Consider the following 13,257-nt stretch of genomic DNA (forward strand, 5'->3'; position numbering starts at 1 on the left):
ATGGATTACAATTACATTTTTAATCATCGCCGACGCACCGCGCGCTCGCGCTCGGATTTCACGTTCGGCTAATTAATAACCGACATATTTTATGATTTAGAAAGGGTTAACCAAAAAAAATCAAGTGAATAAAATCAAACCATAACATAACCTCCAAACATAACCTTAATTTTATCCTATTTTAAGCGTAAGTTTAAAAAATGTGATTTTTTGACGTTTTAGGTTAGAATTTCATAGTTTTTGAAGGTTGGAAAGTTGGCAACCCTGTAATAGAACACGTTGAATACGCCAGCGGCGAAATTACAAAACCAATAGGCACTCAGCATCGATGAACCGTGCGTCGGCGCGCAACGAGGCTTTTACTCTGCGTAAATAATTTAGCGCGTTTGCATTTCCGCCCCGCATGCTGCCAATATTTGCATAGTTGTAGACCGCGGGTTAATAAAACGTACCTCTACGATGAGAACCACGCTGAAACTCCACCAAGTGTGGTTTCTTACTAATTAAGCTTAGAATTACTCAAAAATAATTCAAAATGAATTTCATAGCATCCTAACCTATATTTATTAATTATTTTGTATTTGGGTGAACAAATGAATGTTTTCATATTTAATTGTTTGATGTACACACATCGATGGGGAATATTTTCATAAAAATTAGGCAATTAATGTTTAGAACGTGATTAATCTTAATCAAAACATTAATTTTTGTTTTTTTGATGTTTCAGGTACTGAATGATTGAGTTGCGGTATAAATATCGAACAAAATGTCCGCCTAGGGGTTTTGGATTGTTTTTCGGTGATCATAACACCGTGCTATTTCATTACCGGCTTATTGGCACTACATTTCGAGTTGCAGCTTGCAAAAATTGCACAATTCCGCATGGGGAATGAAGAATGCAAATTTCGAGAGGGTCCAAGCCCACAGGTCCACAGAAATGCACTCGACTTTGTCGCAGCGCATAAAAAAGCGTCTTGCAGCTTGTGCATCGCCCCTCGGCTTAGCACTCCCGGATAACTCCGAACACTCCAAGATATTCCCACCAAGTAAACCAGAAAGAGAGCAGTGGTTCAATACGTGTGGAAAATATGAAGGTAAGATAGAATACACGCTAGTGGTTGCTTCTGGAGGAGAGAATAGAAGATTGGAAGAGTGTTTGAGGACCGCAGCTGTGCGACTTCTCGCGTGTGGCGAGGCTGGAGACTGGAGAGCACTTTCTAGTCGGGACCGCGCGAGTTCAAGCGACATGCGACGGTTTCGGAGCGGATCCAGTGAAGAAAGACGCGCATAACAGGGAATAACAACGTCTCACCAATGTATAACCATTCTTATTTTACGTTGGAGGGTTTAGGAAGGGGAGAGGTGTTCGATTTTGACATTTTGTCAACTTTGCAGTTTGAGAATGAAGTGTAATTTGAATGTAAACAAAGAATAAATCATTTTAATAAAAATTATGGTTTGTTATGATGAATATTAGTTTATAAATGCAAACATACCTGTTTTTGTTGTTTTTTTGTTGATTGTAGAAGAAAAAGTGAGGTTATGTAGAAAATTACAGTTTAGAAAGTTTTAAAATGTAATTTAGTTAGTTGTATGTCCACTAGGTGGCGTGCATGTAGAAAAACAAAACATTTTATAAATTCAAATTTATTTTTACTTTAAATTTAATAAATACATGTTACAAACATCAATCTATAATATTTATTCATAATAAATTGTTTCCCAATCATTTTCTTGTAGTTTTTAACTTTTATCAAGAAATATAAAACTTAAAAATTCAAATTTAAGTTTTACGCGATCCATGAATCTATATGATCCCTCTGCAACTAAAACTTTGCCGCTCAAACGCTTTTTTCATAACCTCCGCAACCTCCAGCTTTGTGTGTCGCGTCTGAACTAATTTATTCAAAGAACAATTCGTATTATTCATATTTCTCCACGTATTTATTGCGAGATACTTCGTCCATTGCACCAGTTACTAATTACTCATAGATCAGAAGTCAACGTTCAACAATTTCTGCGAAAGATAAGAATTTCAACTGTTGGTGAAACTCGCATATCATGTCGAATGTAAGTGCATATAAACCTATAATTTGTTCTAAATAACAAGAACTAACACATTCAACTATACAATATCAGAGTTTTCCGCTAGTGACGATTTCAATGAAAGATTAACTTGTGTCGTTGTGTTGTGCCTTTGAATTGTACGTATTTTGAGTACTTTTCATCGGCAGCTCTGCGTGAGTGGGGCGCGCGCAGCAATCCGAAGCACACAGCAACGCGCGCGTCTCTCCGGCGATCCAGTTCTGCGGCAGCCTTCGTGCGCGTCGGTTGCGCAGCGCCTCGTGGTTCAACGCGTTCGGTGACGCGATCTTTTACGCACCCCGAAGTTAAAATTTCACTCAACGTGAAGTGAAAATATCGTAGGAAGTATACGCAGTGAAAACTAGTAAAAACTGTTACACACAGTACTGAAACATTGTAATTTAATTATTTGGTGAAGAATCTTAACACAAACATAAGATTTTACTTTTCTTTTCGCGTGAGTTGACGAATTTTATCGGAGTGATAACGCGCAAACCTGTTTTATTCGCAGCGCAGCGGACGATAACAACACACATTTTGTGATTTATGCAGTGCGTTTGTTTAGTGTTTTGACAAAAAAACAAAAGTTGTTTTGGTTTGGCTCGTGTGGATATTTGGATATATCGTTGGATTAAGCAGTGTGACATCGTGAAAACACTAAGGTAATTTTCACTTTATTTATTTAATTCTTTTATTGGGTAAACTTTGCATTTGCATTTGGGGGAAAGGTTTTCGTTTATTTTTTTTATGTTGGAAAGTTCAAAGTCCAATAAAAGTGTTTTTGAGTTATTAAAACGGTGAAAACAAAGCGTGGAAGGGACGTTTGTGGAAAGTGGAATAAACATTTGAAAAGTTTGAGTTTGAAGAAGTTTTCTCATGAAAAATAATCTATCGAAAGTTTTTACGATGAAAATTTTCAATTGTCTGCAAAAAATACCAAAATATACGTGTATTGGAAATAATAGTACAATTGGTTTGGTTTTTTATTAATTACTCGAAAACTAATTAACTTAGATGAATAATTTTTTAATGAGATATTAAGTAATATATTTTCTATATATTTCTTAAAGAAAATTTGGGAAAACAATTTTTAGTGAAAAGTTACAGGGTAATTTCGTTAAATTTGAGAGTTTTAACTTTAATTGTTTATTACTTTTTGTATAATAATATGTTTATTAATATTTTTACACATTTGGATAGAGAATTTAATACAGAATCAATTATTGAAGAGTTTAGAAATTTATCTTTATTAGTTTTTGAGTTATTGATAAAAAACCACAACAATCAATCCAAAATTTTTTTTGTCTGATTTTGACACTATTTTTCATCACCCTGTAACTTTTCGTACAGTTATAAACAAATCAAAAGTTTTACATAGTTTGTTAGCAAATTTAATTCAGAATCTAATTTTGAAAGAATTTTGTTCATAGCTCTATTCCCCACGGATTAATTAATTAATTAACAGAAGAAAACAAAATATTTTGTTGGATTTTTTCCTCCATATCGAATATTTTGACCTAATTTTTCCAACGAATTGTTTTCTTGATTCTTCCAAGTGTTGACAAAGCGCAAATCGCACAAACCACGTGTTTTAATTCGTTTGGCCGCGCGTCGTCTTCAAGCATCTTGTCTACGCGCGCCGTACGCAAACAGATTTAATTAAACAAGGCCCAAGCGTCATTAAACGTCCTCATTAAGTTCTTCTGCTCTGTGCAGAGAGCTCTTTACGCTAGCGGTTTGCTTACTCACCCGGCTGGCGTACGCAAAATCATGACTTGTCTCCATCCTCAAGTCTCTTCGCTTGTCTTCGCGGTGCCATTCTGCCACGGTGCCAATAATGAAAAGCAAACAGTTTTGACTGTTAGCAGCGCTCTTTTATTCTTTTACTCTTCTGCACAGTCAGTGAATCAACATAACGGCCGCAAACCCAACCAAAACGATGGAAACAAAAGAAAGATTTTTTTGCTTAAATTGCATCAAAAATAAAATAAAAGAAACGAGTTATGAGAGTAAATATTGAATTTTTTCAAGAGTTAAATTATGCACTGCCAACAAAAACCAAACCGTCCGATGGACAAATATTTAACCTCAATTGCGCGTTGTTTAAATAATATTTATTGAATTTTTCGGTTTTCGGCTGTTTTTCTTGCTGAGTTCTTGATGAAGTTTGCCTAAAATGCGAGGATATAACCGACTCGAATTTCCCCAGACGCCTGATACACCAAAGTGAATTATTTTCTTTTGTTTTTCGGCCGAAAATATAAAAGGCATTCGTATTTCTTCCGTGGTGGTCAGACAAATTGTTGCTTTCATTATTAAATTATCTTCTTTAACAAGCTGCCTTTTTTCCGTTCGTATTCCGCGGTGTTTTGCGGTTGTGAAATAATGAAATAATTATATTTCAATTGGCATTCGCTTGCTGTAGCTCTGCGTAATTCAATTAGCACTAATTAATTTTTCCGTTTCCGATTTGTCTATTGTACAAGTTGTATTAAATTTAATTTTTGTTGAATTTTAATGAGGCAATAATTTAATTCTGTGTAAGTTGTAAATTTTACGAGTTTTGCTGTTTTTAATATTTTACGATTTTCGTTTTTTACGAGTTTATGATTGCTTTCGCTTATTATTCCGACGAGGTGCATGCATTTCAGTTTTGTATTCATTACAAGCTCTGCAATTGAAAATAAAAAGTTAAGCAGGCACATCCTTAACACTTTTTCGTCGTGAAGCTTTCTGAGGTTTACTTTGACTTATTTACAAGAGTCAGGAAGGAAACAAGAAGTACTTACTTCTATTCTATTCTCTTTCAGTACTTCAAGATACTAGGTACTTTTTTTTTCTCCTAGAGTTAGAGTTAGACATTTTCTTACAATTTAAGATCCTCCTAGATTCTAGAAATATTTACTTACTTTGATTCTTTTTGTTTTTTATTATGTTTTCTACTTTGTTTTGCAAACTTTTGAACTTGCTTCTACAAGTTTTAAGTAAGTATACATTTTATACGTTACTTTTTTTATGTGCGCGGCTTCTACTTAGTAATCCACGTCGTGCTTTTTAAACTTTTGTGTTTTGCAGTTTTTCACTGCTTTTCTCGCTGTTGTTTGATGGAATTAGGGCTCACTGTCAACTGTCAACTCTCCAAGAGAGTCTGTGCACGCATTTTCATAATATGCATCTACTTTCGACGGAAACTGTAACACTTTTCATGCATTAAATATAACAAACCAAAAAATTCTGAGGAACTGCTTGCGAACTTTAGGAAACTCTAAAAAGTTTGCGAAAAATGACGCAAATAAAGACGTTTTTGGGTGATAATAAAGAAAAAGTTTTCTGGGGATGATGAAAGTTGAACGTGTTAAGTATCGACAATATTCATGAGACTTTTTTTGTGAATATTCTTTTGTCATTTTGTTTTATTTCTTAAGTTTTGAGAAAAAAAAATTTTTGTTAAAAAAAGAAAAAAAAATTAAGACATCTGTATATGCTAAGTAAAGTTAAGTAAACACTTACTGTACGCTATACCCTCACAATATCGCCAAAACTATATTTTTACTAAACCATTGCAAGTCAATGCAAGTATTTGGCGATATTGTGAGGGTATAGCGTACAGTAAGTGTTTACTTAACTTTACTTAGCTTATACTCACCCTCTCGTACTACCTACCATTGTATTACATCTGTATATATCTGCAAAACTAAAAAGGTGAAAGTTTTTTCTTTGAAAAAATAAATTTTTGTTGCTTGCTGCTTTTTATGCCCTCCATTCATCTCGTCGTCATTTATTAAGCCCTTCGACACAATAGCCGCGCGTTCTGCACCTGATTCCCCGAAAACTGAGCCAAATCGCCTGCCGAATCGTATCATTATCATTAGAACGGGAGAAACGGAAGCAAACGCACGAAAACCCACAAAAGGACGCTGCCAAGACCCGGAAGCGGAAGTGAATGCGACTTTTCAAGTCTTAGCAAAATATATTTGCAAAAAAAATCGCATTGGCTTTTTTATCACTCGGTAGAAATTGTATTGAATACCGATACATCGGACTCAATGCAACCCTCATCCTATCATCCCTGGGAGTGGTGACAAGCCTTCACCTCCTCCTCCTTCCTCCCTGACTGGATGCGGGGGTGCAAGGAAGGAAATGGTCCCGCTGCGTGATAAATTAAGCCCGTTGGCATTGTTTCCGTCCCGATGTCGTGTGCGACGCACCGTCCTGCGGGTCCTGGACAGGACTCACGCAGGACCACACGCCCAATGCGCTTTGACAGAGATATACGTCTTGACTACACACACAAGAATAGCCAAATTGAAATTTTAGCACCAAAAGAATTTTCAAAACCGAAAAAAAAACATTTTTCTTTTTTGGAGATAAGTGATATCTGAAAGGAAATGCTGTGTAATTAACGAGAATTCATGTTTTTCGTTGCGCTGCATTGTTGTATTGTTATCGTGTCGCGCGTCCTGCGAAGAAAAGACGAACCAAACGAATTGTTTTCTTTGCGTCGCCAGATTTCAACGGATATTAGTACTCTCGGGCGCCCACCCTTCATATTATCCGTCATATATTGTTTTTCGGGGGTTGGAACATTAATACTCGCGGGCAGGACACACCGCGCAGCGTGTGGCGTGTTGGCTGGCTGCGTCATAAATGTAAACACGCGTGATTAATTATTTTCTACAAGTCGCGATGTGGCGAAAGGGATGAAAGATGGGAATTCATTATTATTTCCCAGCGCGGGTGGATGCTGAAGACAAACAAAACGTCTGGATTGATGATGCGCGATGCATCATCGTCAATATGAGGGGACAAATCAAACAAAAACAAATAAAAAGTTTATGATGTGGGTTTTTGGTGAATTTTGATCAAAATTTGAAAAAAAAATGTAATTCGTTTTTACTCTCTTGTTCTTGACATAGTATGTGTCAATTCTATCAATAAGATTCGCTATTTTATTTTAAAGAAATTAATTATATAAGAATTGCTAACTTCAGCGCGCCATCTCGGATTCAACTATTTAACTATAACTATGATTGAATCTCAATGCCAACTTTTATCCTATAGAAAAGGGCTGTTTTTAGGGTTTTCCCGACAATTATTCAAATTTTTCTCGCCGTAAAAACCATCCTTGGACTTTAACAAACATTTTAAAAAAAGAATTAGCCAAATTGGTCTAGGCATTGCTGAGTTACGCGCTTACCAACACATTTTGCGATTCATTTTTATATTATAGATTCCTCTGGTGTTAATCATGAATCTTTATTTCTCGTTTTTGTTTTGTTCGCTCTCAAGTCGCAGTGTGAGACAGGTTATAATTATTTTAATTCGTGCTTGGCTTCGTCCATGATGGACCACATCACGCTTTTTGCTCTGTTATTTTCTTCGACTCGAAGATCTACGGCGAGTCCGAGACCACCGCGTCCTCCACAATTTGAAGTCAGCTGTGAAATGTGAGGTCTTCTAAAAGTGCGCACTCGGCACTATGTAATAAACATAATTCTACGCCGTGTTGAATTACGAACCACGGAACCTCATGAATTATGTTCCGGTCATGGTCTAAGCTAAAATAGAAGCGCTGCGGTTGAATTGAGTTTCCACGCCGGATGAGGGTCGCATGTGTTGGTGGCAATTGTTGGGCGGTGAGGAAATCTTATCGAATCTTAGTATTAGTAGCTGAGGAGATATTGGCGGCTCTCAGTAAGTTCTATTATAGTTGTAACTCCATTGAAACAATGTGAACCAGTGAATTGGCGAACGGTGCAATTCCGAAATCCGTACTTGATTAGTTCCCGTCTTTATAGATACAAAAATAGAAAGAAGTTTTTTTCGTTTGAATCAAGATTAAAATCTAAACTGTAAATTGAAAAACGTTTTACACCCTTGAATAACTAAGACTTTTCTAAGGGAAATACGAATAAATCATTTCTGAATCTTAGTTATATCTTATCATTTATCTTCTTTTCTAATGCTGTCTTAAAAGTGTAACTTTAACTTTGTTGCCCTGCACTCCCTTTCATTTTTCTTCTGGCTGGTCATATCATATCAGCAGGATGTGTTTACGTCTGGTTAGACTTTCAACTCGGGAAAAAGTTTTAAATTGCTCGCCCTAATCGGACGATTTGTTACGTTTCTTGTATTCAAGCATTCAACTAAGTTGGTGCGTGGCGAGGCGCGCCGAGGAGTAAATTCGATTAAATCGAGTGTACTGAGAACTGATAGTGTACCACTCGCTGACGGAGAAGACTTATACTTTTATCTACAAATAGGAGAGAGATGTGAGGATGTAGGGCGGGAAATGTTAAATTTAAAACGGTTTCTAGGGAAAAATGCTGAGTTGAGGAAAGGTAGTGATAAAAAATTGGTTTTAGATTAAAATAAATTAAAATTTAATATTTTTAGAAGAATAGAACTATGTATTTTTAATTATCGATACTACAAATTTGATAGTTTAGTTTTTTCTTAATTTTTTGGTGTTTATTTTAATTTTTTCGTTTATTTTTCGTATTTTTGAATATTTTTGAATTTTCTTTTCTGTACGCTTTCCTTAATAGAATAGCTGTTTTTTTAGCTATTTTTCGCTTATATCAGGACGGTATTTAATAGAAAAATAAGTTAAAAGGCATAATTTTGATGAATTTGTTTGTTTTTGCTAAAAATGTCAATGAAACAATGAAATTTTAAGTTTTTTTTTAACAAAAATCACGAAAATTACATAATTTCACCCATATTTTATGACAAATTTCATCTTTGAAGGTACAACATGCAAGTAAATGTAATAATAACATGATTAAAATATCAAATCCAAAAATAATAAATGAGAGGTGGTGCTTGTTTAATATAATTGACGTTGTTACGTTTGATTTGGGTTTTGTTGAGTTTCGCATTGTTTTCCGCATTGGATGTTGTTGATGTTGATATGTTTGATGCGGCGCTTGATGTATAAACCAATTAAAAGTCAGTGGTGTTTAATGTAATGCCCTCGCATCCGCCAACAACACGCGCCTCGTCGACGGCCGGCTTGAAATAATAGCGCCGCCGCCGACACACACACCACAAGTCCAGGAATATTCTCCCAACTTGTTCACACATGCATTTTGATAAAATGTGCCCGATCCACGATGGTATCGCCGGTCGCGTGCGCCGCATTCATTTATATGAAGCTGTCTGAACGGCGCACAACTACTCTGCTTCCAGTGTCTAGCGACCAGGCTACGAATTGTTTTCGTCGTCGTCGTTGTTGTGTTGTGCGTTTAACTCGCGGTAATTTCTCATGCTCCTTGTTTTACTCCCAGCACAGCGGTGTGGAGACTTCTTTACTTCAGTATTCTACATTTGGGCCATTTATTTCTTGCTACGTTGCTACCTAGGGGCTGAGCGACCACCTAAGTTGGTTGTGTAGGGAAATAAACGCTAATGAGAGCATGAACGCCGTGCTTATCGACGTTATCAATCGTTGATTTAATGATATAGTTTCAACAAGCGAAGTAGTTTACTTGAACATGTGAAAAACAGCTGCATTGTAAAGTAATTACAAAGTTTTCTACGCTTCATTTATTTTATTCGCTTCCTTTGAACACAAACACAGAATATGTCTTCTTTTAGCATAGAATTTCTGGTGTTTTAACCGTAAAACCACAAAAATTCACATAAAAACAAATGAAATTCTTACTTTGTTGCGGTTAAATTTGAACTCAGTCAAATTCCTTTTAATGATTTATTTTAATTTTTGTTTAGATGTAGTTTTTTTACCATTTTTAAACTGTTTTTAAAGTTATAAAACAGCCGCACACATAAAACCACTCATAAAAATCATAAAAAAAGTCTTGTTCTATAAGCACGCGTAAAAAATAATACACAAGAGAAGCGTACGCCTGAGAAGAAAAGAAAAAAGAAAAGAAATTCAAAATAGGTGGTGTTTAAGCCGCTTGACGCTCAAAGTACTACAAGCTGACAAGCTCTCTCTACAAGAGCTCCAACACCACACACACACCACGCCGAGATGAAAAAGGGACAGAATCCCAATCAACTATATCTACCCACGCACTTCACATAACATAACATAACATACCACAATATTTTATACTTACTTACTTTTTTAGGTTAAGTACTTTTATTTTTTAGTTTTCACTCGATTAAATCATAATATTTGAGTTTGTAAATGCAACGAAAATATTTTTTCAAAAGGGGTTGAAAAATATTACAACCCCTAGACTTTTTTGTAATCATGCACAGCGTGATATAGAAATAAAGTTCATGAAGTTATGAACATGAACCCTTCTGTATCTTGCGCGAGATTCCGATATTTACCTTCTGAATGATTCTGCATCGTTGGATATAGGGGTTGATTACTTGTGTTGAGCAGCGGGTTGGTTATAAAAGTGCTTACGAGGGCATATTTGGCTTTTCATCCCTACAATTTCATTTTTTGCTTTGTGTATGTGTTCCGCATGATCCGGTTTCTGATGAGCAATGAGCACACGTTGCATAATTTAACCCGGAATCATAACTGGTTTTATTTTCATATTTATTTAGGATATTTTTATTTTTTGTAAGTTGTATAAACCACCAAACAAAATTAATGACCCGTAGGGTCTTCAGTTCTTAGAAAAAGTAATAGATAACTTTTGGGCTTTTTTGCTCGGCTTCAGATTTTATCTCCTCCTCCTTCTGCCCAACCGCATCTTGTGTTTCTTTTTGTGTGCATTATAAGTTACGGTTATGCGTTTAGGGTGAGTGTTAATGGCATAAGAAGGCCAAAACCCAAAAAGTAAGCATTTTAATTGCCCAAATTGCAAGCCTCAACAACATGTTATCTTTTTAAAAATTTCCAAACATGAAAAAGGTGGAGATGTAATTTTTTAATTTAAAACTTAAAGAATCTAAGCTTATAGAATTTTATGTCATGGTTTATGAAGTTAACAACTTTGCGCCTTGCAGCAGTTTTGTGCCACCCTTGAAATATCATCTTTCTATTCTTCTCGTGTCGGGAGAATCCATTTTATTCTTATTCTATTCTATTCAAAGTTTTTAGCATACTAGCAGTAGATAGAGCCACAGCGTGTGAATGTGATTTCATTTGGAACCGGGTCGTAAAACTACCTGCTCTATGCTAGAAGTAACATCGTGGGGGTTTAGTCGCCGCCTTTTCGCCTCTTTATGCAAGATTCGAGTTCCATCATCGTAACAACATGTGGTTTTCGATGTTTTGGCGTCACCCCTCGGGGTTATCATGTTATCTACCCCCAACCACGGCGACAAGTATCGAAACATGTTGGTAGAATGCCTCACAAAGCGCAGGCATAAATCTTTTCACAAAAAATCATAAAAACACACGCACGCACACACTTGAGGGTTGTTTTTGCAAACAATTTTATTTCACTATAAATTTCCGTATAATACTAATAATGCGGGCTGCCGCTGCGCATGAAATCCTATCTCTCCACCGCAGAAGATGATATAAAACCGAATAAAATCGCCGCGCGCCGTTTAATGTCGTGCTGTTAATGTCGCAATTATGCGCGAACGCACGCTGTAAATTACTCACTACTTCAAGCATCGACACCGGCGTATAACCAGCCAGTATACCAGCCAGGAACGTCGTCGAAGACATTTCGTTTTCATTCGAATAACACGCAAGAAAACGGCTGCGCTATGTGGCTCCGCATGCGGTCTGCGCACAGCTTGAATATCACTGTGGCATCATGATGATAAAAACATTTACTTAATAATCAAATTATGTTTTATGCATTTGCTCATTCACACAGTTAAACGGGACTTTTTTGTATGCGTAAGTTAGGTTATGGTTAGGTTACCACTGCGCATGCGCAGCAATACGGGTATAATAAAATTTTGTGAAGCCGGTTTTTATTCGCCAGTTATTATTCGAATTAATTACGCTAATAAAACCCGTACTTAACTGAAATGTTTGTAATTTAATTGTGATTCTATAATATTAATTCATTTTTTATTTGTTTCAGGTAAATTCACATTTTTTCCCGCCAAAAGTTTGCTTAATGATAAATCCGCAGTCTATTCCTGTAAGTTTTTAGTTTTTATATTTTTGTCATGTTGCACGCAGTAATTAAATGGCATAATTTTAATTAAATCTTGGCATCGCGCAAGTTTCGTTTTGTTTAGACGCGCAGAGCGCCTTATCGTCGGCGCTCGGAGCTTTTAATAAAGCAATTATTATGTCGTTAGAGCGCGCGGGGCAAGAAGCGAAGGATAATTATTTCGCGTCGTCCAGCGCCAAAGACAACATAACGACCGAGGCGAGATGCGATGAGCGTGAATCTAAATCCGAAGAAAATCTTCGGGGCTAAACGCCTTTTCGCTCGCCGCGTCGGCCCACAAAAGCTCATCCACGACTTTATTTTCTCTCTCGAGGTTTTTGTCTTTCGAATAACTTCGTCGGCGCTTCAGCTTATTATTTAGTCTTTAGGCTTTTTCAGCTTTGCTTTTTAATTTCTTAACACTTTTTGAAGTGTGTTCATGTCGCCAAAAGTTGATAATTAACAGCAGTTTAGAAAAGTTTTTATAAATTTAATTCCGGAAGAATTAGTTCAAGTTTCTTCTTAAGTAAGATAAAAAATAGAGAGTTAAAGTCTGTGTCAGCTTGGTTATAAAGTTTTAAACGTTGAAAACTGGATTTTAATTATATTCTTTGCTAATTAAGTAATTTATAATCAATTAGATAAAATTTTTGCATTTTAATTTGAAATGTGTGTTTTTGGACCTCACAAGTCGACTTTCTTCGCCTGTATCTATTATTATTTATCTTTTGAATGTTTTATCTATTATGCATTATGCCTATTCGTCCGCACGCTTTGAACCATCATGATTATTATGATATTATGGTCGTTAAGCGTGTACAATGTGCATTAAGAGCCGCTTTAATTGGGAATATGTTGTATAATCGCCAGTGCAGGCTATAAAAATGCCTATTCTATAATTCCACTTGAAAAATCGATTTTTATTCGAGCGACGCATCCGCATCCGAGAATAACTAATAATACACGCGTATAATTACATAAATTACATGCTACGCATTATAAAACATGATGTGAATAAACTTTACAAAGTTTATTAAACGCTAGAACACTTTGTATATTTTATACTAGCTTTTGCCCGAGACTTCGGCCCGGTAGTGTTTAATAAAAATGTAATTCGTTTTTA

General features: G+C 36.0%; 1 protein-coding gene across 2 annotated transcripts in view; it reads left to right on the top strand.

Moving 5' to 3' along the window:
* The first annotated feature begins 2,290 nt into the window (after window positions 1–2,290).
* The window catches only part of LOC135795764 (netrin receptor UNC5B), a 102,144-nt gene continuing 91,177 nt past the window's right edge, over window positions 2,291–13,257 (top strand). For both annotated transcript variants that reach the window (XM_065307547.1, XM_065307548.1), the window contains exon 1: window positions 2,291–2,747. The gene's annotated coding sequence lies outside the window, so the exon portion shown is untranslated. The remainder of the gene's footprint in view (window positions 2,748–13,257) is intronic.

This window comes from Atheta coriaria, unplaced genomic scaffold (assembly GCF_025399875.1).
Source record: "Atheta coriaria isolate IRGN ID8LTWV9N9 unplaced genomic scaffold, Caltech_Dcor_3.1 hic_scaffold_7_pilon, whole genome shotgun sequence".
Classification (NCBI taxonomy): domain Eukaryota; kingdom Metazoa; phylum Arthropoda; class Insecta; order Coleoptera; family Staphylinidae; genus Dalotia; species Dalotia coriaria.